The sequence below is a fragment of the Cygnus olor genome, chromosome 2 (assembly GCF_009769625.2).
Source record: "Cygnus olor isolate bCygOlo1 chromosome 2, bCygOlo1.pri.v2, whole genome shotgun sequence".
Taxonomy (NCBI): Eukaryota; Metazoa; Chordata; class Aves; order Anseriformes; family Anatidae; genus Cygnus; species Cygnus olor.
Genome location: NC_049170.1, coordinates 150,279,831 through 150,306,589, shown reverse-complemented (window position 1 = coordinate 150,306,589; position 26,759 = coordinate 150,279,831). Strand labels below are relative to the sequence as shown.

The window sequence follows — 26,759 nt, the reverse complement described above, 5'->3', positions numbered from 1 at the left end:
ATGATAGATATCCTGGTGTTATTAATGTCCTTCTAAGTAAACATTGACTGTATTAAAATGAATACTGAAAAGAAATCATTAAACAGTAGTATATTAACAGGAGTGGCAACGCAGTTCATCTATCATGGGCAAATACTTTCTTATGGTCAAAATCATCCGGAGATGAAAATAAATGTATAAAATATGCTGTATTTTCTCCTCACTTTTCACATTGTTGTGTCCCCCTTGAGCATTTTTGATAGTCAGAATAGCAAATGAAGAAATTAATTTTCTTTCTTCATTAGTTTTTCTACTCAGTGGTGTCCATGCCACAGACTCCAAGTAGTCTCTGCCCTGAGGAGCATGCAGTTTACATAAGACAGAGAAACAGCTTTGGGAAATCCACAAAAAAAAAGTATTAATGGTATTTTTTATTAGTGATTTGTACTTTACATATCACTATTTATGAAATTCTACCCTGCTAAACTTCTTTAAACCCCTGGAGTGAGACTAACCACAATCCAAGGTGTGTTAATGTCTTCTGGCAGAAAATGTTTTCCTTAGCAATTCCCTTGTTATTTTTTGCAATATTTTACATGAAATCACGTACCCCTAAATATTGAGAGAAGGAGAAACTACACTGTATTTCTCAGTCTATGAGGGGGGTGAATTACAGCAAGACCTGCGAGCCCAGGAGGTGAGGTGGCTGGCACGCCACCAGGACCACGGAGAGGTGCGAGCAGCAGGTGCTGCTGGACTGCCTGACTGTAGCTCCCCTGGCCAGGTTGTGCAACCTCCTCCTTTCCCCCAGCCCCCAGGAAGGCTGGCAGCACTTTGCCACATCCTGGGGTGCTGTGAGAGTGAATGCACTGGCAAGCTCTCAAATACTTTTTGTAACAACAAATAACTGCTCATATGGCTAAGGCCACAGAGTACCCCTCAAATCTTCCTTGAGTTCAGCTATCCTGGCAAATCCATGTCATTCAGCACGCTTCGGCTGGTTGTTGTTTAGCTTTGCTATTTTTAAGTATGTAGTCATACTTGGAGCTTTTGCTTAGGTCAGAGTCCCTCAGCCCTGGATATTGGACCCTACAGAGATATCAGCAGTCCTGAGCAGCTCTGGCAGCAGACATGGTCAGGTGTCCTGGGCAAGACCTTCAGGGTGTATACTGTACAGACTTCCTGGGAAAAACAGCTGAAAAGACCCAAATTCAAACCAATTAAGCAACAGCAAGGAGTGTTATCTGGAGAAACCTCACCTGGAAATAGCAGTTTGCCAAATAATCTGCCTCAGTTTCTAAGGTGCTTTTACCTGGAGAAGCAGTCACACATCTAGTCCTCATTTCTAGTAAGACCTGAGTTTGACCAGGTAAAAACCACAGATTTTGCCCCTGCCATTGACAATAACTGGGTTCACAAAGAACTTCATATGCCATTTACAACAGATTAGGTATTATGGCAATAGCCACAGTTGTTACCGACTCTGTTGTACTTTTACCCTCCTACTATAAATGGGACCTTTGTTTGATCTATGACTAAAATGCAATGAAATTGCAGTTCAGTGGATATCACTTTGCCAGGACTGACCGGATGTTTGTGTTCTGTTAAATATGAATAAATATTGATAGTCCTAATCCTAAAAATCACAACCGCAATAAAAATAAACAGTACGACTCAGTTGTTAACGAGCTTTTGAAGATCGGTTTATATTATCCAGGTATAACCAGCTTCCCTGTATACATTGTCTTTCTGCAATTACTAGTCTTGGCTTTCATTTTACTTTATTTCCTATGAAACACAGTGAGAAACAGTGTAATGTCCTACAAAGAAAATGCATTTAAATTGTAATAATTTGCATTTAAATACAATGACAACTCTGTCTTTCCTTGTCCTAGTCTTGCTGTGCCATTCACACCTGTTAATTTAATAGCTGGGATCCTCCGTCACAGTGATTACAAAGAAGATATTGCACGCAAGGACCAGCAAGAGGCCTTAAATTGCACCTGCTTCAGCAGAAGGTCCTGTGGGGTGCATTCCTTAGCTTAACTTGGCTTTAATGGTATGGCTGCAGTGGAAGACTAAGAGGATGCAGGAAGATGTGTTGTGATACGAGCTGTACAAACTTCCCCTTAGGAGTGTGTCAGGGTTGACAGTTTCATGACATGTATCCAGCTAATGCAGATTTAGTAGGAATATGCTGCCTTCCTGGGAGAGGCCATAAGTGCTGAGTACTGATTTTCCGAAGCCTGCCTCTGCATCCCTCTATGCAGCTTCCTGGCCCACTCGAGAGCATGCTCTGGGGCTGCACTCTCTGGAAAGCTGCAAGCAGAGCCAGATGCCTACAACGGAGGGCACACAGGAAGCTCTTGCACAACAGGCTAGGAGTCTGCAGCAGGGACATCTCAAAATATGGCAGCAAATTTCAGCTCCTGACTGTTGTGTAGTTGTGCACCCCAGTCAGGTTTGGACCTGCTGCTTCATGTATGGACAACGTGTCATGTTGATGGCACTAGGCAGGTAATATCTGATTTGATGGACAAAGAGTTGTTACCAACAAACTTTTGTTTGGAGAGGAGAACTACATTTTGTGACAACAACCTTGAAGGATTGCCAAGATCTGACAGAAAGTCTGCTCTTTGGCATCCTGTGATACTTTTGGCGGCGCAAGTACAAATGACATTGTGACATAAGCAAGCAAGGGACTTTTAACAAGGGATTGGCCATTACAAGAAATGACACAGATCAGGGCCGTCTATTCCAGCGCATCCTCCTATAGTTCCCATTGTTCTTGTGATACTCAGCACCTTCTTGGACTTTGTTCAGTTATTTTTACAAATTCCAATTCATTATTTCTTCCAGTTGTAGTAAATGTTAACGTTTGCAGCCTCAGCTTAGGGTGTATTTGCACTGAAGGTAAGTAATATTTGCATGTACTACATGCAAAAAATAGTGTAATTTCTTAAATTGAATGTGATTTATGCCTTTTCAGAATCTGACCATAAATGATCTCCCTTGTTATTATAATAAATTAGCTTATGATAAGGATTCTTTTTCTCTTCATTTTAATTTCTGTTTTCTATGAAATGTATTGAAAATACTTAGTAGTACATGCTGTTTATACAATGCAAATGAGTACATTTTGAAACTAACAGAGTGTTTCTGTTCTTAAATGGAAAAAAAAAAAAAAAAAAGAGTTAATGAGAATATCAAGTTGTTGAAAAACCACGATGGTTAGACACCTACAGACTTCTGTGGCTGATCTAAAAAAAAAAAAAAAAAAAAAAAAAAAAGAATAAAATGTTCATGCTTCACCCTTTCCGCTCTTTTTTTGTGTGCATGGGCCCCAGCTGACTGAGGCTGAGATAAAACGTTATCACCGTGTGTCACTTCCACTACGTCTTCTTGGTAATGTATAATATCAGAATGTACAGAAACTAATTGGGCTGAATCCAGGTAATTGCTCTATTTTGCCGTCACCATATCTGTTTCATAGTAACTACTTTTTACTTGTGGGAGGAGCTTCTCTGAACCCAATCCAAAACCAATCGGCTCTTCCTTCAGCATGTTACATCACATCTTGGTTTTTGCATCATTCACATAACCACCTGCCTGGGAATTCATCCCAATCGCTTTCTTTGTTGTAGATAAGGCATACATCAACTTATCTCTTCTGGTGGCTTTGGATGAGTCATAAATTTTGCAGCAGAAAAACCATCTTTTTAAACTTACATGGTCCAGCAATAATCCATGAACTAAACTTTATTTAAGTCTAGCTTGCACTGATTAAAGATACTATTCAAGCTATATATCACACTGAACACCATTTTTAATATTACTGAAGTGTTTTAGTGTTACTACACAAAAGTAAGATATTAAACACAGGAGATGATTCTTTATATTTCAGAGAAATGGTGCCTTGTCCTCCAGCTTGTCCTTGGGTTTCTCTGAATTTCTTCTCCAGGTTGCACTATATCCCAGTACTTCTGCGTAACTGTGACTTCATAGTGACACCAAGAGCAGCCTTCACAGGTCATATTACCCGCATAATTGTTGGAAATCCTACCGCTTGGCATTTAGACTTGGATTTACCCCACATCTAATAGCCCCTTCTGGATCGCTTCCACTTCAGACAAGGTTAACCTGCTGATTTGGTTGGGATTGATTTGAACTCCTTCAGTGGTCAAGAGTATCTTATATCCCGTCCTCAAACTGGACTGGTCAGGACTTTCTGAAATCCAAACCTGTCAAAAGAAGGTGCCTGCTCTCAGGAACCTGCTTGGCAGGGGGGTTGGACCCGATGATCTTTCGAGGTCCCTTCCAACCCCTACAATTCTGTGATTCTGTAATTTTACCTTAGCATTTACTGCCTGTGGTGGTTTTTACCCACCTGGGCAGCTGAACCCCACAACAACCGCTCTCTCACTCCCCCTCCTCAAAAGAAAATACAATGGAAAAGGAACAAGGGTTGAGATAAGGACAAGGGAGATCACCCACCGGTTATCACTATGGACAAAACAGACTCAGCACAGGGAGATTAATGTAATTTATTGCCTATTACTAACAGGCTAGAGCAATGAGAAACTAAAAGCAAACTGAAAACACCTTCTCCCATTCACCCTCTTCCACTTCCTCCCCTCAAGCAGCACAGGGGAACGGGGAATGGGGGCTGCGGTTAGTCCCTGACGCTTCGTCTCCGCTGCTCCTTCACGGTTTCTCTCTGTCCCTGCCAAACTGATCCTGCGGGGGCTGCCCACAGGCAGCAACTCTTCAACAACTGCTCCCACATGGCTCCATACCACGGGGTCCATCCTCCAGGAGCAAACTGCTGCAGCACGGGTCCCCCACGGGTGGCAGCTCCCCCCAGACCCCCTGCTCCTGCGTGGGCTCCTCTCCACGGGCTGCAGCTCCGGCCCGGGGCCTGCTCCTGCGGGGGCTCTCCCTGGGCCGCAGCCTCCTCCAGGCCACATCCACCTGCTCCACCGGGGGCTCCTCCACAGGCCACAGGGGAACTGCTGCTGCATGCCTGGAGCAACTCCTGCCCTCCTGCTGCACTCACCTTGGGGGCTGCAGGGCTGCTTCTCTCACATTTTCTCACTCCTCTTTCCCAACTGCTGTTGCACAGCATTTTTTTTTTCCTTTGTTAGATCTGCTCTCACAGAGGCCCACCCAGTGTTGCTCACTGTCTTGGCTCTGGCCAGCAGCGGGTCCCTTTTGGAGAAGCTGGAGCTGGCTCTGATCTGACATGGGGCAGCTGCTGGGCTCTGCTCACAGAAGCCACTCCTGCAGCCCCCTGCTACTAAAAACTTGCCACCTAAATCCAACGCACTGTCTCAGTTAAAATCCAGAGAAAACACAATCAGTACTTAATACACATCTTTATGTGGGTCCACATAGCCACATTAGCATCAAGACAGTGAAGCAACAGATCAATGCAAAAGAAGAGTTTCTAAAATACCTTTTCTTCAATCTATTAAATAGTATTGACAGTCCATGAGCTAAAGTCACATAGTTGCCTTAGTACTTGTTCCATCTAAGCTAATGCAAAGCATTAAGCACATAAGTAGTTTATTCCACATGTGTAACTGCTTAACTGAGCTATGGTCTCTTTTATCTGTTCATAGCCATCTGACTGTGGAGCTCAGGTTTATGGGTCAGTTGTTAAAGGCAGAAAGGTTGGTGAGCATCTTCATTAAAGACACACACAGACAAACAAACAAACAAAAACAAACACAAAACAAGTAAAAAAGCCCCAGAAGTGCATTAAACAGTAACATACATTATCCAGGAGAAGCCTCGTTAGCTTCTGGTAATGAAAACAAGACAATGTTCAGCATTTCTCAACATTATATCTGACATTCACACTGGTAACAACAGAAAGAGGTTTACATGATGGTCTTTATGGCTGTCTCGAATTTTAAGTGAAGACAGGTATGCTGAACTTCATTGTCCAGGAACAAGTAAAAGATGGTTTCTGACTTTACAGGGACACTTTTAGGCAAAAATACTATTCCTGTCCAATATAAAGCATGTGTTGCTGTCAGTGTTAGCAAGACTGGTGAAATATTTAAAGTGTTTTTTTTTGTTGTTGTTGTTTGTTAGTTTTTTTTTTTTTTTTTCCATGTTAATTAACATATGAGACATAAAAACAAACTGCTCCAAAGTTACAGTAGTTGCTTGGACTTCATGAGAAAATATTGGTCCGTATGCTGATTTCTCTTTCAATTCTTGTATCCCAATGTTAGATTAAATGTAGTCAAGGTAAAATAATGGAATACACTTTTCATAACATGCTATGACCAGTGTAAAGAAGCTAATTTTTCACTGCTTGGCAGCCAGTTACAAAATGATCGGGGTTCCAAATATTGTGCAGCTCTAACGTTGCATAGTAACCCCTTCATGACTGGAGGTTCAGTGCTTTGAGAAGGCCGAGACTTGCTTGTAGAATATGTCTAGCTCAGTCTCCTTCTGCAGACACAGTCTGCTAGGGCTGTAAAGAAAACCTGTGTGTAGGAAAAGCAGGAGCAAACTGGGAAGACACCTCCAGATCATCTTCCTCTGCTGCAATAGGCAGCAAGCCCTGCTCCAAGGCAATTTGTTGTGAGCTGCCTTGAATTTATTCTACCTGGAGAGGTCACCTCACCTTTCCTTAGATCCTAGCGTTTCCTTACATAGGGAAGTAGTTCATTACCTCTCCATGGTTAGCTCATCGGGGAAGTGACCTGACATAGGAATTTTAGACACGGAGATAAAGCAGTCCCAGGGTGAATCTAGCCCATGATCCATCTCAACAAGGTAGATGCACAGAGAGGTGGTGGGTGATGAAGATTATGGGTTATGCTTACTTAAAGCATTTTTGACTTGGGGGTAATGTAGCAGAGGCCTGAAGCTAAAAGACTGAAGCTGTGGGACTATTGAGAAAATTTGCAGTGAGGAGCTCTGGCAAGTAAGCAAGAATTGTCTCACATCTTTGCATCAATAACACCAAGCACCACTTCCTCCTTCCTTGCCACAAGTAAACTCTGAGAAGCTGAGCGTGGGACCTAGTTTTCATTGTAGTGTGCTTTTTACTCTGGCTTGTATTTACTATCCACATCACTCAAAGGCACACTGCAAAGATCCTGCCTCAGTGCACACCTCCACACATGCACAACTGAAGTAGAAGGGTTTAATTTCACATGGGACGCTTAGAGCTGACCTTGCAGCATCACCTGCAGTCACTGTGACATTAATAAAGGAGGCAGATACCGTTCCTCTTTTGACATCCTGTGAGTGCGTCCTGCTCCCTGCTCCACAGGCAGCACTCTGTGGCTGCAGAACTCACCTACATTCAATCCTTGGTCCTTCCAAATCTGATACGTACTTAGACCTTTGCTGAATAGTATACACTACAGAAACCCTGAACAGTATGATCCTTCTGCAACGTATGTATGAACAAAGAGATATAAGCCCCATTTGAAAAAAAAAAAAAAAAAAGCCTATATGTGAAATAAGCTAAACGTGGAAGAAAAGGAGTGCCTGCATCACGACTGGTAAACCTAAGAGACAAAGGTATTTATCCAACACCATGAAGAAAATCATTGCAAGACCCAGGAAAGCACCTGCACTGTTTCAGCCATTGCTCTAACTTACTTCATGAGCTCTTCGTGAGCCATACCTTGATAACATGCAAAAACAGTTCTATGTTCATCACTGTAGTTCAAATCAGTAAAGACAGTGAAGATGATTTTACTGCAAAAGATGCTCAGAATGAAATCAGGATTGTATTAACAGTCAGTTGCTCATTTAGCCCAGAATAAATAGCAAGAACTAATAGAAAAAGAGAATTTTCAAACAAGCCAAAGGCCTATAGCTACTGTAACACAGATATGCCATGCAGTGATGTTGTTTGTGTGTAATTTGTAACAATGCTATCCAGCTAGATATGCCTAAGGCCCAGATTTTGAACTGTCAACTCAGTCATTTTTAGTGCCTGCAAATCTGATTCACGTATTTGCATACCAACACACAAACAAATGCAAAAATTTGATTTGGGCTTCAGATAAATTTCTTATTTTTTAAATGAAGACCTGAGTTTGATGCCTTCATTTGGACTGTTGTTTGCCATCCTCAAATTCCCATTGATTTCCATCAAAACCCAACAAACCAGCCAACCAAAACAAGCAAACACAAAAACCAACAGCTTAGCAACTGAATTCTCTAATCTCTCAAAACTATTAGGAGTAACATATAATAGAAAGCATCTCTTGGCTCTCCTCACATCACTCACTTTTTCTAAAGATCATCTGCTATGTAATCTTAGACAATTTTTTCCCCTTTATATTTGCAGTCTCTGCTCTGAGGACACTGTTGAAATTTGCTCAGCTTGCAGCAAAGAATTGCACAAGTTGATAAAAGCTAAAAATAACTCAGCAGCGGGCTGTCCAATGAGTTAGCTTTAGGATGAGTCATGGAAAAGCTGGAGAGTATTGTCAGCATACAAGTTATATGGCTTTCTACTTCATTTGGATATGCTTGTGAAGTGTGTGAAACAGTCTCATAAAAGCACTCATCAAGTGTATCGATATTGCTGTACATCTTTCAAGCAATTTGTGGTCACATACTTCCTTTTGGGAATTAACTGTACTGTAACTTGCAGAAACTGAAAAGAAAATGAAATGGGACAAAAATTTTCAAGTGTTTTTGAATTTTTTACATCTCAGAGTGAGGCATTTTGAGAATAAGGGAAAAGCAATAAACATACTATTTTTAAAGTAAGGCATTTTATTCTTATTCATATAATCTTTATAAATGAAAGAGAACAACAAGTCGGATACAACTATAGTAATGTGGAAGCAAAACTGCTTGGAAGGCTGTTTTCAGAAAACAGTTTTTTGTGATTCATTTCCAAGTGGAAGGCTGTGCTAAGTGGTTCTACAAGGGCTTGTACTGTTGACCCATATGTTCTGCAGTAAAATATACTTATTAAATATACTTATTAAATCTCCAATCATAGTAGCTAGAAAAGGGTCCATTGGAGAACAAGAATAAAATTCAAAAGGAACCCTTACTGGGGAATACCTAACCAGGCAGCAGCCATTCTGCAGGAAAATAAAATAAATAAATAAATAAATAAATCTCTTGGAAATAGACTGCATCATCAACAACACATGAGATGACTGGTATTTCTGATTGGGTTATATAATAATTATTCTACCCACTGAATCTCCCTCCAGATATCTGCTGAAGTGCTATGTCCATCCTGAGAACACACATAGAAAGTGGTAGATTAATTTACAAGCCTCTGGAGAAAGGCTGTGAGAAAAATTCATTGTTCACAGCCAGATACCTAGAAAACATGAACTTGCAAGAACAGTTTGAAAGAATTGGACTTTATCCCTAAAGAAGAGAAAATGAGGTGAAATGTAACAGTCTTCAGTTATGCAGAGCTTACTACAAGGAGGAAGAATATATTTTCTATGTCTGTGGAAGGCAGGACAAGAACTGATGGTCACAAATTCAATAATAGAAAATAAGGCTGAGCATTAGGCAAACTGAATGTTGGGACAGTCTAATGGTCAGAATAGCAAAGACTTGGAATGGATGGATAGGAGATGCCATGGAGACATCGTCTTAGAACATATTTAAACAACCAAGGTTAGGAAAGTCATAACTAACATAAGCTTTGGGGAAAGGGTGTGGGGAGGAAACTTTGCTGTGTAACTTTCTTTCTGGGGCTTGATTTTTCATGTTAAAGTAGTAAATCATGAGATATCAAACATAACAGTTGGAATAAACCATCCTTGTTCTGAAGAGTTTATGGTAGTAAAAAAGAAAATGAGAAGCCAAGACTGGTTAAATAGAGCAAGGCTGTGCAACTCTTTGTTCATTTATGGGAAATTGCAGTCAAGAGAGATCAACACAAACTTTTTTGGGGGGAGGAGAGCTCTGTTGTGGAAAGTGATTGAAGTCAAAAGGGAAGAAATGAGAGGTATGGAGAACAAAATTAAAGCCATTGTTCCACAAACTCTGCCAAAATGGAAATCTCAGGAAAGTCCCCATCTCAGAGCCTGCAAAGTCAACCTTTCACTAAATACATATATGTAAACACTGTCCTGAACCTAGCACACTGTAGTCTAGGACAAGTATCATCACAGACATGCTGAAGCTGTGGTTTCCTAAAGAGCCGAGCCGAGTTGCTGGGTTCTCACAACTTAAAGGGAGAGATGTTGTGGCCCTCCATTTATGGCCTCCAGCCGCACGGTCCCACCCCATCTCCATGCTGGCTATGATGTTCAATGCCATCTCTGTGGGCTGACCAAGCAAAAGCTGCTGGGATTTATGCTGGGATATTTTTAAGCTAAATAGTGAGTTAGCTGTCTCATGATGGTGGTCTGGTGAGTGCTAGCCTCAAAAGAAGCAGTAAGAGCATGCAGCCAAGCTGGGAGAGTGGGGCAGCTGCTGCAGGACGCCTCCATCCAAATCAGTGAGTAATTAGGTTGGCTCATTCTGTCTTATGCAAACAATTTCTGGAGAGCCTTTGCTAATTAAAAAAAAAAAAAAAAAGGAAATCACTAAGAAAGACAATGTTGTTATAAAATAATTAATGCAAGGGGAAGGAAGAAAAAAAGAAGATGGGGAATAAGCTGGACAGGAAGATGGAAATATTCTCTTAATTGGAGGTTCTTTGTTGCGCTCCTTTAACTGCATGGTCATGGCTTGGCAGCTGTTCAGACTTTGGGAGGCATTGTGCAAGCCTCTGATAGGAGGGGTTTCCTTTGATGAGCTGGCCATTGTGGCTTTACAAGAAATTGTACAGCACTTCCTCTCCTCCATTACAAACCACAGTTTTCTGAATGAATTTTCTCCTCTTTTGTTTTTAACATTTTAACCCTTAACCTTTCTGACTCATGTTTTCTATTCTGGTGCTGCATGTAACCCAAAGTAAAAACAGAGGCAGCATACTTGAGGCCACACATTGCGTGGAGCAGTGTTTGTGCTGAAGAGCAGTTTGCAGGTCTGGTAATGTGGTATGAGCAAAAAAATCCTCCAGACTTTCTTGCAAGTCAAATGAAGAAAGCTCAGGTAGCTATTGAATCTGTTGGTGATTCATCTGTACTCTCCAGTTTGTAGTAATTGCTAAAATCTGGAGGTGTGGTGTGGGCAACAAGGGCAAAATTGTATAAATGGGGAAATGACCCTTTCACAGTTAGTGGAATGAGCTCATCTGAAGGTGGGAAAGAGGACCAAGTAGTTAATACAATAGTCAGATATACCAGGCTACATTAAGTGGTGACATAAAAACAAATGTATCACATTACAGTACCTGGTTTGCCTGGGAGGAAACTCTTGCCATCCAAGACAAATACACAATTTTGTGAAATAAATGTGACCAAAAAAAGAGCTAAGTAGGGGTGGAAAGGTGGATATTTAAAGGTGGAGTCACTGTTGGGGTCACTATTTAGTAATCTGAAATTGGAAAGTAAGAAATCAGGGCCATGTTGTCTTGGCAAAGGTTTACCTTAGATTATGAAAGTCCTTTGATTCATTCCTTGTGCAATCATTATAAAAGTCACAGTGTGTGAAGAGTGCTGGCTTTTCTCTTCCCTCATACCTATGTCCAAAGGGGGACAAAAAGGAGATAGAGGTAATGGACTGTGATGGGTCCTGAGCAATGCCCAAAGAGATGGCACCTTTTCAAGACTCTCCCAGGAGTTGTTATGACCCAGCAAGTTCCCTGGAGGAACGCACTTCAGACAATCATGTTCCAAGTGGTTTACTTCTAAAAGGATGAGTCAACATGTGACAGAAGGGCCAAGGGGATGTTTGTTTCCCAATTCGGGTGATGGAATCAGTACCCATTCTCCAAATGTAGAAAAGATAAGACTCAGAAAGTCTATGACCTCCCTCACCTTTGTCCTGCAAGGCTGATAAAGCTCTGTAGTGATCTAGGCTCTTACAACAAAGAAAAGTTTGCTACAGAGAAATAATATTGAGAAAATATTAAAGATATTGTGGGAAACAGGGATAAGACCCTGAAGTGAACTGATGGTGAATCTAGCCCAGCAGGCTGGTGGATGGAGCTGACAGGTAGCAGGAAGCTCTTTCTGCTGAAACACGTCCTGCTGTTCTGAGAAAGGGATTACAGCTTTGAGTACCTCTATTTAAAAAGTCACACAGTGTGAAGAGACAGCATAAGATCTTGCCTGTAACACCTACAAAACTTTCAAAAGTGATTAAATAATCCGATATACTGGTACTTTTGCCTGTCAAGCTGATACCACTGCAGTCCTGCTTGGTCTAGCCATCTGAACTGACTTGTCTGTCATCTGCGTGTGATGATTCATTCAGTGCTTGTGAAGTGCCCACGTTGGGATGTTGCACGTTTGGGGCTCATAAAGGTGACATCTGTCTAAATTGAGTTGTTATGGAACTGGGTATCTGCAGTAGCTTCAGCATGGTGGGAAGGAAGGTGAGGAAAGAGGCGTACTTTAATAGATGGTGTGGAACATACCAACATCTGTCAAACAAATCAAATACCTCAACACATTTTGTTTGATTTCCTGTCTTAGAATTTTTTAGGTTACATTTGTGATCTAATTTTGGCTTTTGTTCTGTTTCTCTTCCCTATTTGGCTGTTGTCATTTGTGAACAAGGCACGGTGATGGTGCACCTGTTTACCATCATAACAAGAAAAAAAAATGCTCATCCTCCTATGTCTATATTCTACACTGGAGGAGAACATAGTCTGTAAAGTGAGGACATTTATATTAACACATGAAGTAGCACATTACCTGATACTGTGGTTTTAATTTTGAATAGAGTATAAGCACTTTAGACACTGAAATGTAGCTATCTTTTACCAGAAGAAAAAAAAAATCCTGAGAAAGAAAGCATCTTTTCACCCAGTTTACCATTTGACGTGTGTATTAGCTTGTCGTATTAGCTATGACGTGAGTCATAGCTTGTCAAATACTAACAAACAAGGCACTAGTGCTGTTTTGTCCATACAGAATATTTTTCCTCTAGGACTCTCAAAGCTCTTCAACAATCAGCCTTCAGTCAGCAAGCAAAGTACAGATGGTCAAGTTGTGCTCAGTTACTAGTTTAATGCCTCTGTAAAATGCATTGGACGTGGGCTACTGGTGAATAAAAGAGAAGGGAAGGGAGAGCATGGGACAAAAGATCAGTATTGTTTAATTGCCATCATGATGCGTGGCATGATATGGAAATGTGCCAAATAGCACTATTTCAGGCAATGCCTGAAGGATAATTTCTGTCCCAAGCTTTCCTATATGCAGCATAGACAAGACAGCCATGAGTTTCCCCCTATATCCCAGAGGCATATCACATCTGACTTTGCACTTGTAAACCCTCATGTTACATTGAAGGAAGGTAATACAAGTTCTTAGTTTCATCTTAAGAAAATGTTACATTAGTTCATGCACTGTGAGCTGAAAAAATTCCCCTACAAATAATATTTACATTTTAGGGCCACAAAGGGCAAAGTGTCCTCGGTCCTACAGCGACAGATTGCTCCCTGATCATGTTTTATTTAACAAATAAATAGCCAGAGAAGTGCAGGGCAATACTTTGGCCTCATTATGTCTGTTCCGCATGACTCCATTGGTGCAAAGGAGATGTAAAAATCCATTTAAATATGACTGAATATTCTCTCCTTGTGAGATGGTCCTCTGTGGGCTTAAAAAACTATTATTGCACTGCTCTGTTAGAAGGAAAAGCAAATTACTATGTAATGTTTCCCCACTGGCCTTACTGACATTTTTCCTAGTTTGTAGAACTCCAAGTGAGATAAGACTCAATCCCTGTGATTCAGATCAGTGTGAAAATGAATAGATCTTAGTGGACCATACTGCGTGGGTACTCCCAGTGGGCAAGACAGAAAATGCAGGTTCTGCTTTTCATACAAGTGTTGTGCAGTAGTCGAGCAGACTCTAGTCAGACTCAGAATGTAGGACTGGATCAAAAAAGATTCAAAGGCAGACATTGGCTACAAATCCTTTGAGGTGTTTTGCAGACAGAGAGGAGGTAAAGTTTTGTTTTGGTAAATTATGTGGGTCCCTAAGGGGTGTGTGATACCTGAGTTTGCATACAGCTGGTTCATCTGTGGCATTGTGGTGCGCGCTCTAGCAATGCCTGGTTTGATGGAAAAGGTCTCTGGCTTCTGTGTCCAGCCCTGTTTAGTGCAAACACAATCTGGGAAATGCTTTCCACTGACTAGAGGACCCTTATAATGCAGAAGGAGGGTTTTGAACCTTGCATCCTCCCCTACTCCTTTTTCCTCTCCAGCTTCTCTGTGTGCTGCTAAACCATGACCACGGACCGTGCATTTAAATCCCACTGAAAGAGACACTTCAGGGGAACTGCAGGACATTGCGGAACAGGAAAGGGAAGTCTGAAAGGGCAGAAGACCAGCAGTTTTCAAGCTGCAAAGCCCAGTTATTTTGATGCAGAAGCTAGGAGGAAACAGAAGAGAAAGCAGTGAAGACAGCTTCTTTCTCTTTTAAAGCCACTGTGGCTTAATTGAAAGTGCTAAAGATTGTAATAACTCCAAGCACATGATTTTGTCACCAAGTGCCATTACGCTACAGGCACGATGCAAAAGGCTAGAAAACCAGGCTTCAAGACATATGCCTGGCAAGGCAAACAGAAATGAAACAACACCCTCATTGTGAAGTTTTTGTCAGGACATTTGCATACCATTGATAGATATTTTTTTAGCTGTTATTTGGATGAATAACACTGGGCTGTGTCCTTATTATTTTTTTTTCCTGCTTTGTAATATTCTTGCATGATTTGATAAGGTTTCCCCAAATGTTATGTTAAACAGTGGGATTATGAAGTTCAGTTTCCTCTTCACTTTGCTTGCCTTTGCTTGGAATGCGTGTGGTTTCCCACGTGATTTTCTTAGTGTCATTACATGATCTGCTGGCTGCTTTGGAAAAGTCAGATGAAGAGGCTGGCTGCTGGCTGTTTGTTTGCCACCATGTCACTGGTGCCAACAAAGCTGCTTCAGGGGTCACACAACAATTAGCCTCACTGGAACAATGCTCCTGAAAAACAAACAAGCAAACAAACAAACAAAAAAAACCCATCATCTATCACGTTTCAGGTAATCACATCTTTATAGTATTGTCACTTTAACACCTGAAGGAAATAAATGAGCTTTTAGAAAAGGCCTCCTTTTTCTACAGGGTGTAAAAAAAACATTGAAAGCAAGCATCTGCTGAGTAACATTTAGTGGTTGGCTAAATTTCCCCATTCTTCCCACAAATTCTTACTTCCCTTTTGCTCAGGACCATTTAGTATCTTTCTCTCATGCACACATCTTTCTGCACACATGAAGGAACAGTGCCTATGAATCTTCCAGCTACCAGTCAAAGCTTGTGAGCTCAGGCCATAAAGCATCCTTCTCAGACTATGAGAGGTTAAGCCCTGGCTGTAACTAATGTGAAATGTAGGATGGCTGCATGTTGAGGGCACTAACCAGATTCAGTTCCCTCCTCTTTTACAGTCTTTGAGTGAAGTAACAAACTAGTTACAGCTGAGCTGATCCAGCAGCTTGCTGCTGCCAGAAAATGGAAGCCCAATCCCCTTCTTTTCTTAACTCCACTTCTTGCGCATTGGGCTGTCCTCATTTCTTTGTATGGTTTGGTGCTCAGATGACATTTACTGAGCCATTTCAATTCATGAAACCAGCAGAAAAGCATTCACTTTTATTTTTTCCTAGTGCTTTGCTGGTTTCATGAGCTGAATTGGTTTAGGAAGGAGTCTGATAGTCATCAGATCTGGCAAAGGAAAGAGATGGATTTGGGAGAGAGAAGAGCAAGATGTATAGCATGCAGCTTCACACTCTCTGAAAAGGAGTACTTCTCCTTCTGTGCATGAATAAAATGAGGAATAGTCTTCCTTTTTTTTCTCATGGTGTTGTTGTGTAATGACATTAAAGACTGCCAGACTACAGCAGTGAGGGGGAAATAGATGGAAGTTTTTGCCCTGAGTCTGTCTCCTATTAACCATTAACAAAGACTTCATTATAACCTTTAGTATTTTTCAATAGTTTCCTTTAAAGAGCGTTTATCCTGGGAAGCTGATTATTCTCTTAGGAAAAGCAAAATAAGTTAGTGTGTGCACCATCCCATATGTATTTCTAACAGATGAGTTCAGACTTCTGCCTTCAGGCAGGAAAGAAACCTGTGGAAAACTGAGATCACTGATCCTGTTGCCTGAATCCATCTATCAAAGTTTAACACGCTTTGCAATTACCTTTAACTTGTGGTGTTGAATTGTTATTTCCCATCCTGGTCTCTATTTCTGTGGGTTTTAAATGAAAATATGTCCTTCTTGGCTCCACGTTGATACCATTTGGTTGTGAGAATTTCAATCAATTCTTTCAAGGCTTCTGCTGGTTGCAGACTGACTGCTAATTGAAAAGCAAACCAGACTAATGCAGTTGCACATGGTTCTTCCAGTAACAAGCAGAGATCCTCAGGAGTCTCTGCAGGAACTGACAGAGCTTCTCCATATTAAATAAGGTTGCAAAACTTCCCCCCCAAAATGCAAGGACTGCCCTGAGAGCAGCAGAGTGGCTGAGAAGCATTCAAAGTGCTAAGCAGTGAACCTGTGACTATAAAACAGCTCCACTCTCAGCTATGATCTGATGACTAAAGCACTAGTCAGCATGACTATGATGCAACGTGTATTTGGAAGTATGAAATGGGTGTAAACCACCAAGATTTGCAGTTGGTTACACAGCAGTGAGTCTGGAGTTGTATGAACAGAGTACAGCTCATCCCTGCCCATGGCAGGGGGGGGTTCCTTGAGTAGGGTGAGCTGCAGTGTCTGATCACTGTGTGTCCTGTGTGTCCTGAAGAGCACGTGCTTTTGGGCACTCATTTGGGTGGCAGCTACAGTTTCACAAGGCCTTTCAGTTGCACAGAGGATGCCATAGTCCAGAACTGGTTATCTGATGAAATGATCTCTCTTGCAGCAGGGACTTGAACCCTTGCTTGAGAAGCACTGCCAGCTCTTGACTTCGAGAGACCTTATGTTTGCATACCATCTAAAACAACATGCCTGAGTATTTAGGCTCATCATACTTTTCTGTGCAGGACTATTTCCTTTACACGAGAAAGAAAAGACATGCCCTGAAATGTCCCCCAGCGTGCAGTGCCTGTTATCCCTAGCTCAATGGAAAGGTATCTGGTGAAACCCTGAAGAGCTAAGCTCTGTGTCATGGCTGGTTGGTTGAGCTATGGCATGGACCTCAGCAGAACTGCATAAAGGCAGCAAATCAGCTGAGAAGCAAACCCTATGACTGAGAGACCTGCTCTTCTCGCTGGAGAGAGCAGGTCAGTGTGTCATCTAAGATGCCCTGTTACCACAGCCTCTGAGCTTCTACAACTTTGGGGCTACTACCAATGATATGTGTGTTTGGCAATAGATTAAAGACCTCTCATATATATATATATATGTGTATATATATATATATTTTTTTTTTCTGTTGAGCTTTTCACCTTGGGTACTTTCAGCATTGTCATCCCTCCATCATTTCTGATGTCTATATGGCACAACATCTTTGTGTGGAGTTACCTGTCATAGCTTCTGCAGCACAAAGGTCTGAGTGTGGTGCTTCGCTTTCATACAGGATGCACTCAAGTGAGTCCCAAACGCTCACTGCTCTGTGCACGTGTGCACAAGGGATGAATGAAACCACGGTTTGGTCCCAGCTATACTCTGTATATTAGGTTATTCAGGATACTGGTCTCCAGGGTATGGCTGCCAATTCCGAGGGCTAACTGTCAGATACTTAATACCAGTTCACAATACCTCACATCATGCCAAAAATCAGAGTACTCCAAGCCTTCCTGCTGGTGCATAGTTGGCTTTCTGCTTGCTCACATGTTACACAACACATCACTGAAACAAAGACAGAGCAAACAGATTAATGTGTTGAAGAATCTGGCAGCAATACAAGCATAGGTCAAAGTCACTCATTTCCCGCCTTCTCCAGAAAGCAGGAGGAGTGTGGGAAAGAGCAAAACCATTTTTTTTTCCTTTTAAAGGTTTTAATTCTTTTGCTGGAACAAGTCCGGTAAAGCAGTTCTTGGCATTCAGTGCATAGCTTACAGGTGTGTGTCTTTGTGTGAGTGAGTGGAGCAGAAGGAAACAGTGCTCTAAGTGAGAGTGGCTACAGAGCATGACTCCCATTTCATAAAACACATCCAACACATTTGGTGCAGTGATTTCCCTGAACACCCAGCAAGTTTCTGTTTTCTGATGCTCCACCGTTTAGTGCCATTGAACAGCTCACGTTTGAGCAAGCACAGTTTTCAGCCTGCTTTGTGCTCCTTAAGTTAGTTGCTTGCAAAGTGGAAAACTCAGTCTCAATTTTTCTGGCTGTCCAGAATTTATGCAAAAGGAACTGGCTCTGTTTGTATGCAGGCCTCCTATTTGTGTTTCCATATGATGAGTTTTATATTCAGGTGTTTTTCAGAGTTTAAAATCTCTTTCTCCTCTCTGAAGACGGAAGGCATTAAGTTTTTATTTATACAGGCCATAATGTCATAGCTGTTATTCCACCACAAAACCTTATCTGTTTGTTTCTTTTTTTTCTGAACCATCTCTCCCTTTTGCAAATCAGTTTTACACTATAATGGGATGACTCATAAAACTGAACTTCAGTTAATGGGGACATTTCCTATTACAAGTTAACCTACACACCTTTTATCATCAGTGGAGAAGACAGGCAGCCCCCAAGGGGAGCTCGGTGTACCCTACAGCTCTGTCTGTCTGTCTGGAGGAAGCTCTCCTGTTCTGATGGCTACAGGACGCCTAGGGCAAATCCAGTCTTCTGAGCTCACACAGTACCAACACATGAAACACACATGCTGACAATTGTTTGCTTCTTCGATTTTTTTCTATTTGCAATCCAGTTGAGTCTAGGACACCTATGTTCAGCTACACAGGAATTACTTTTATGGTTGCATAAAACATACTGAACAGCTTTGGGGAGGAGGGGAGGAGAAGGCAGGAACACTACAAGTTTATCATCCATATTTCTGTGGGGGTTATTTTCTTTCCGAATTTCATGGTTCTTCCTGGGAGAAACCAGGAGGCAAGACATGACTCTTCCTCAGCAGAAATTGGTACTCCACAAAATTACAGTCAATTTTAGCAATTTAGCAATTTTAGATAAAAAAATCAAATTTAGTTTTCAGGAGAACTGCACCCCTTACTTATATAACATAATATATAACATAACATAATATCAACCAGCCCATATAAACCTTTCCCTAGCAGGTCTAATGGTAACAAACTCATAGGAATAATAACCCCAAATTCAAGTGCCTGATATATTTCAAATATTTCCTGCTAGAATCTGCATGTGGCCTATAAGAAATATTGTTTTCCCTCAGGGTAGAGAGTGGCAAATTGAGGTGAAGGGGATAAATGATTTCTCCACACATTGTGCAACAAGAATGGCCTGTTGATATTAAATATGTGATAGAGCATCACCAAGATCACTGCAAGCTCTGCTACTGTCTTCAGCAGGCAATACAACCTCTAACATGATTATCTTGCTTCATAGCGTCTGAAAAAGCAGAATAGCAAAATGTAATTTTATACACTTAAACATACCCAAACCACACGAGATAAAGGTATCTATAGGGAAGAACACTGGTCTTGTGGGTGAGACATGAGGCTCTGAGTCAGGAAATAGGTTGAATTGTCTGTCCTTTCACGAGCTTCTGAGGTGAACTGATGCTGGTCTCTTACATTCTGTTGGTCTGTTTCTCCATACTGGTAACATGGGATTGATGCACTGCTAGTATTACTCTCCCAGTGAGTCTCTCTTGAAACAATCTCATGCTTTTGTTTTCTAAGTCTTTGCATTCCTGTGCCAGCAGTAGCAGGCTGAAGCAAAAATTAAGATTCTTGATGGATTTTTTATAAGGCTTGTTACAAAAATTTATTTTTCACTTTTTAAGATCAATACTTATGGTGTAAACAGAGCTGATGATAATAACATTTCATTTAATCACAATGATTTAAATAAAATTCATTTTTTTCAGTTGGCTGCACTCAGTTCACTTTTTAATAATTCAAGTTTTGTCTTTCCTTGTGAAATATTTGCAAGTATCTGACTTGTTAGTGCTTTAGAAAATGCCACTCTCCCTTGTTATCTGCAAAAGCCCAAATGTTCCTTGAGCCTTCCAGCTCCTCCTCTGGGTGACAGCAATACTTTGTAATGAATGGATCATAGGGATCCCCCACTTTGCAAACCGGAAAACTTCAAGCCTGAGAACTGGCATGAAAGTGGCACAAACTGGTAGGAAAACAATGCAAATATTTCTGGAAATGTTTTCTTGAATCATTGTACCTTCAATTAGTCAGTGCTTTTGGCAACAGTACATCTGAGCCTTGCAACCTAACTTTGAAGTGTTCTCAAACCTTCTGCACGTCTGTTCCCAGCCTTTCTTTAGGACCAACATCTCAGACCTTTCATGTTTGATTTGTTTCTTATCTCTGACATTTGTTCTGATTTTGCCCCATGAATAAACCAGCTTTTACCACATGATGTGGAGACCCCAATGACTAGGCTTTTTGTACTCCTATGGACTCAATAGCTATAAAGATGACTCAGTAGGCATCCTTCCTCCACTGAGTCAGAGGGCAAAAGATGCTTTGACCATGTGAAGGATAAAGTTGGAAAGTTTCCTTTGCAGGTGTAATGCACTTGCCCACCCTTAATAGAGGAAATAATTTTGTTGGAAGAGTCAGTCTTGAGTATTTATCTTGCTATCTGCAGAGATGAATGAAGTGCATTGAGCTTTCTACACAGTGCCATGCCCAACCTACATGAAAAGTTAGCTTTTTAAAAGTTCCTGCTCTCTTCTTTGTTATATATTAAACTCTCCCTCTTTTATGTTGTTAGTCATGCATGCCTTCACAGTGAGAGAAAGATGGGATAGTCTCAAGGCAAAAAACCATTCCTTTTACTCTTCATCATCTACTCTTTCCCTTTTCAAGAGCTGGAATGTGATGACTAAAAGTTAAACTTTTTTCAGAATGTTGCCCGTATCTTTGGAAATTTGTGAGTTGTTTGCTCCAGAGTCCAGTGTTCTCTATTTTCTCCATAGTCACTACATATCTCCTGACTCAAATGTGGTCTGAGTGATTGACTACATTTCTTGTTCCCATCATTTTCAAAATCACCATTTTTTTTCTCTCTCTCACTCTCTCCCCTGGTCTAATCTTCTTGCAATAATCATGTTTGATTAACCTGAGCATCACTGAAATCTTTCTGAGGCCAATGGAAATATGCCCACTGCATTCAGCAGACTGTGTGGATCAGACACATTAGAATTTACTTGTAAACTTCCAAGGAAGTGTTTTTGTGTGGGGCTTTTTTATTTTTATTTTATTTTTTTTTTTCCCCTGTAGAATTTGATGATTCATTGTGGCTAAACCTTTTCTATGACTTTCATCAGGAAACAGCATGCACCACCAAGACCTTCAGTCCAGTTCAACTTCCCATTCTGCTTGCTTCAAACCAGAATGAAAACTTTCGTTTTTCTGTTTTAGATGTGTTCTCAAGCCATGAGACTTTTCTGGGTTGTGTCTCTCTCCTACCTCTTTTAAAGGCCTACTTTATTTAAATTAACATTTGATACACTTGATAAATTATTCAGTGGTTACAGCACTCACCTGTAGTTCATGAGAGTGAAATTTAAGTTCCTATTCTGAACTTGGTAGAGTAAGTCCTTAAGCCTGGGTTTTCCACATAACAGGCAAGTGTTCACAACACTGAAAAGTGGTGGGGTGATTTACTATTTTACCTATGCATAAACAATTTTTAAGTCTCCCCCGTTTCAGTGCAGAGCAGGAATATTATGAAAGTATACATATCTGCATGGCTTAGACTAAATCCTCTCTCTGTGGTTCTGGTCCCTGCCTGGGGCAAAACTGTACCCATTCTGCTAATGATGTTTCCTTCTACAAAGGCAGTGGTGACAAACCAGTAGATACTATTTAAGAATTAACTTCCTCTTCATTGTCAGCAGAACAAAGGTCCCAAAATTTTCTGCTGGAAGTCTGGCTGTAGCGGCTACCAATAATGACACAATTTTTCAGAGACAGGAGAAAATCTGCTGTTGCACCCCCCATAGCATCAACTACATGTGTAGGTGTATCGACATAACATATGGAACTAAGCAGTTCCAACAACACCCTGTATCCAAGCATTCAAACAACCACTGAAATGCAAATGCCATGACAGAATGACATCCCTTCTCAGCCTTCCTACAGCCCATGTCTGACACCACACCAGTGCTCTTTGCAAGTATAATAGAGAACATTACTGTCATGGTAAGAGATATTTATGTAACATCTCCAAATACCTTAAACAACAGGCATTAAACCTTTTCATGAACAATGTCTGCTCACCTGTCCTTCAGCACAAGGAGTCTGCTAATAAAAATAAGTTAGAAATCCCTAATGATATTCTACGTGCTCTTTTACAAAGATGACTTACAGCCCGTGAGCAGGCAGATAAAATGTAGATGGTAATCAGTGCTTACTTCTTCCTGTTACTCAGGAAAGTGTGGTAGAAGATTTAATTTTAGTATTTCTCACTTTAATGAGATTATAGTTCTTTTGAAAGAATCATGATAGATACAGATATACAGGAATATTACCTAGGAATTTCCTTCTGATTCTCCAGTCTATAACCCCTCTTTCCACAACAATATACGTGAACCGGGTCTGGCCTTCTCTATATCTGTTGGTATCCGTTTTTGGCTTAGTTTCAACCTCGTTGAAATTTTAGCGTCCTACATTATTTCCAGATGTTCAATTTCATCTTGCTGAGAACCCTTCTGGACACATGCTCTGGTCATTGCAAATTGTTCTCTATGAGTAGACATCAGTCACCAAGTCACCAAAACTGAGACTTAGGCTGTGACAAAGGCCACCATAATTCACATGTCCCTCAACTAAACTCTGGTTTAGAGCTGGAATAAAACAAACGAACAAACAAACAAACAAAAAAGCCAACAGAGTTTAGGGCTAGGACAAGAGTTGCTACTCCCTCCAAACAGGATGTGTCTCAGTGCTGACACCTACTGATCACCACCAGCTTTGTTGAAGTAAATGCAATAATGTCGCTTTCCAGCCCAGGATGTAACTGGGCCATCGAGGGACTTGGTCCAGAGTTGCACTGTCCCAGGTGGCCCTGAGTAAACCTGTCCCATAAGCAAGTGATGGAGGGAGGAGAGTAGCAAGAGGAGGTCGAGGTCTGACCTCGTACTCACGCCTAGGAAAGCCCAGTTGCATCCAGGGGCACAAACTGGATCTCTGTGTGAAAGTGCCATAGCTCTAAATATTACTGAAGCAGTAGAGCTGTGCTAGTTTGCACTCATGGAGGTCATATCTCCAAAGCAAACTTCTGCAGTGTGAGAGGCAAGATCTTGTTTATCTCTGTGCATCAGGTGGGTGGTGACCTCAGAATCAGAGCAAACGCTGATCACTGCTGTTGTCACACCATCTCCCACAGACCAACCTGCAAAAATAAATCCCATTTCACGTGAAGTAGGAAGACACAGAAAGAAATGTTTCATTCTCCCAGCCCCAGTTCATTTAGGACAGTTGTGCAATTCAGGGCTCTGTGTGTGCATAAACAGCCTTGGAACAATGCTCATGGGCTGGAGCACCCCTGGGCAAATTTACAGCTGAAGGGGAAAAATCGGTCATAGCAATAAACTTAAAATAATACTGCTCCAACAGGGACGTCATGTTGTGTACTTATCTCCTCACCCCAAACCACATCACATACATTTAGATGTGTGTCGGAAGTAAGACTAGTTATAAACAGCAAAATTTATGTAGACTGGTTCATCTGAGGTCTGTAGGCCTGATTCTCATGCTAGTTATACTGGTAAAACTCAACATATCTGAACAACAACAGTGTGTAACAGTAAGTCTGGTGTGAGAGAGAGAGATTAGGCCATTAAAGCCGTGATCACTCAGATTATGTAAAAGCTTATTCACTTTTTAATGACAGGAAACTAGGCACTTCTGTGGTTCAGGAAATACAAAGCTCAGAAGAAGCTTCAGAAATATACACAGGAAGGAGGATTGAAGTGGGTTCAAAGTCTGTTGGTAGAAAACAGAACTTCTTCTTTTATTTTTTACCACTGCTTTTACTAAATGAGTTGGGGGGGGGGGGGGGGGGAGAGCATGGGGGAAGGGATACCAACCTTCTTAAATCTCTTGTTTTTCATAATTTTAAAAAAAGGGGATCTCCTTGTCATGCTGACTGGTTTTCCAGTGCCGAAGACGTCAATCAGTGTCAAGACTCATCAGTTTACCACTGCTATCTGTGGACTCTGGGAAATTCTACCTTTTTACTGGAAAAAAAATATTTATGGAAAAAAAAAAAAAAGTCAGCCTGTGGGCTTTTTCTATAACACCTACAGATTTCTGAAATCATACCACCGCTTAAGAAAATGGACTGTTTTTCCACAAGAAGAAAACATCTACTGTAGAATAGAAGTGACACTGAATTGTGGTCAAACATATATTGATTTATTAACTCCATATTTTCAGATGTTTTCCTCATGCCACCAGAAATGTTCTTTGGAGTGATATTGTTTAGGCATACTGTGAACTCCCAGGAGAATTTCATTGCTGTAAAAGGTTTTGTGACATGCTGTCTGATATTTACAGAAGCCTCAGAGAGTTAGAAATGGCAAGAACACAGACCTGCTTAAAAAAAAAAAAAAAAAAAAAAAAAAAAAAAAAAAAAAAAGTGAACAGATACTTTTTTACATTACATTTTTGTAAGTAAAAATGTATTTAAATAATTTCTGTGCTAAAGAAAAATATAAGCACTGTATAGCTGAGTATAAATTTCAATTGTCCAAATGTTTTAAATAGGGTAGAATATTTCGTTGTTAAATCTAACGTTCAGACATTGGGCTGTATAATGTGCACTGATAAGGTACTTATGGCAATGTGTCCTGATCTTGCCATGAACACCTAACCAACAGTGCGATAAAATAATATAGATTTTCTTTAAAGTCCTACAATAGAATTTAATAGAGAAGTATATCTCTGCTGTGGAGCTTAATGAGCAAACTCATAAAATGTGGAGACATGTTACAATTTTCTATTACGGTTCCTTAGATTTTATGTCATTTTTTACTGTCAGCTTTTTTATTTCTTGTTTTAACTATTAATTTCAGTATAGTAAATTCTAGTGGACTTCCCTATAACGTGGATTATTTGACATTTCAGCACTAACATCAAAAGACTTGAAGGGAAATTCACCAAAGTACGGGACCAGTTTCAGTGACTTTCAGCCAACGAAACGGTTTCAAAACTACCCCTGGGTTAAGTGGAGCCAATACTTTACCCTCAGTTTGATACATGACTGTCTAATTTCTTTGAATACGAAACTCTAGAGAAGCTTTGTAAATGTGACCCCATGCAAATCAAAATCTAAGAATGTTTTTATTATGTTCTGTGAACTGAAACTGCTGAGTTTCACATCTCTCTAGATATTAAACTGCTAAACCAGGGGAATTTTCACGTGTAGGTAATTAAGAAAACTTAATATTTTCAACTTCAGAATTAATTTTTTGACACTCTGCATTCTATTGTGTGTCAGTTACCAAGCTTCAAAAATTATTTATTTGGCACTGATATTAGGAAAAAAAAAAAGAAAAAAAAAAGAAAAAAAAAAGATCGGATACCTTTTTAAAAAAGGAAATATTCCCAAAATCATTGGGGAAAAATATTTATTTATTTTATTTATTTATTTTTATTTTCCCTCAGGTCAGGCATGACTAGAATGTCCTGAGCTCTAATAATGGCCTTATACATTGGAAAGCCTTCTGTAGTGTTTTGTCTTCAGTGAGTACTTGAAGACATTTCATTTGAATGGAAATGTTCTGATATCTTTTAATGTAATGTTGAGGAGTGTTCACATCACTCATTTTAGGCATTATTTATGTTATTTTTCTATTCCCCTTTCTTATTCTTGAGCAGCACAGTGTAGTATAAAGTATGAATAAATCTGTTAGAACTACCCAGACTGTGGCAAAGGCAGTTCTCCTGGGTCCTATCTGCTGTCGTGAATTCATGACCTTCTTTCCCCTCAAATTGATATTTTCACTGGAATCCTTAGCCACTGGGCATGACAATTAAGAGGTCATTAAAAACAAGTCAAATTTCTGTATACCATCTAAGTAGTTGTGATAGAAACTCAGAAATTCTACTATGAATTCTAATATGTCATTTTTTTTTTAATTCCAAATTAGGGGAAAAACAAAGCAGCAAGTGGACTAAAATGTGGAGAAATGCTACTTCAATACCACATAAACATTTCTGTAACCTTAAAAGTTTTGTTAGAAGAAACTACGGATATTATCTGTTCAACTTTCTGCTTGAAGAAGGACCAGCACCAGGGCATGTCAGCTGTGGTTTTGTCACTGAGACTGGAAAAACTCTAGTGACAGAGTTATCAATCCTGTATTTTGTCCGAGATTATTAAAGAGAAAAGTAGTTTGAGCACTTTGTACTTGTTTTCCTTTTTTGGATAGGCTTTATCTTCTGTGATTGAAGCATCCTCAACAGTTGAAATCATAGAATCATTAAGGTTGGAAAAGACCTTCAGGATCATCTTGTCCAACCTTCTCCAACCAATAATATCAGCCACTTAACCATGTCCCTAAGCATCAGGTCCAACATTTCCTTAAACACCCCCAGGGGTGGTGACT

General features: G+C 40.5%; 2 long non-coding RNA genes across 3 annotated transcripts in view; one reads left to right on the top strand and one right to left on the bottom strand.

The window, feature by feature from the left end:
* Nucleotides 1-26,547, top strand: part of LOC121064912 — a 30,240-nt gene extending 3,693 nt beyond the window's left edge. The window contains exons 1-2 of one of the 2 annotated variants that reach the window (XR_005816759.1): nt 10,334-10,441; nt 26,301-26,547. This is a non-coding gene — a long non-coding RNA (uncharacterized LOC121064912). Of the gene's footprint in view, nt 1-10,333; nt 10,442-26,300 lie in introns of those variants that run through there. The other variant, XR_005816758.1, reaches the window with a different exon arrangement.
* On the bottom strand, nt 14,651-16,636 carry LOC121064911. Its single transcript, XR_005816757.1, has 2 exons — nt 16,243-16,636; nt 14,651-15,029 (listed from the first exon to the last, which is right to left on the bottom strand). It is a non-coding gene; the product is annotated as an uncharacterized LOC121064911 (long non-coding RNA).
* Nucleotides 26,548-26,759: the final 212 nt, after the last annotated feature.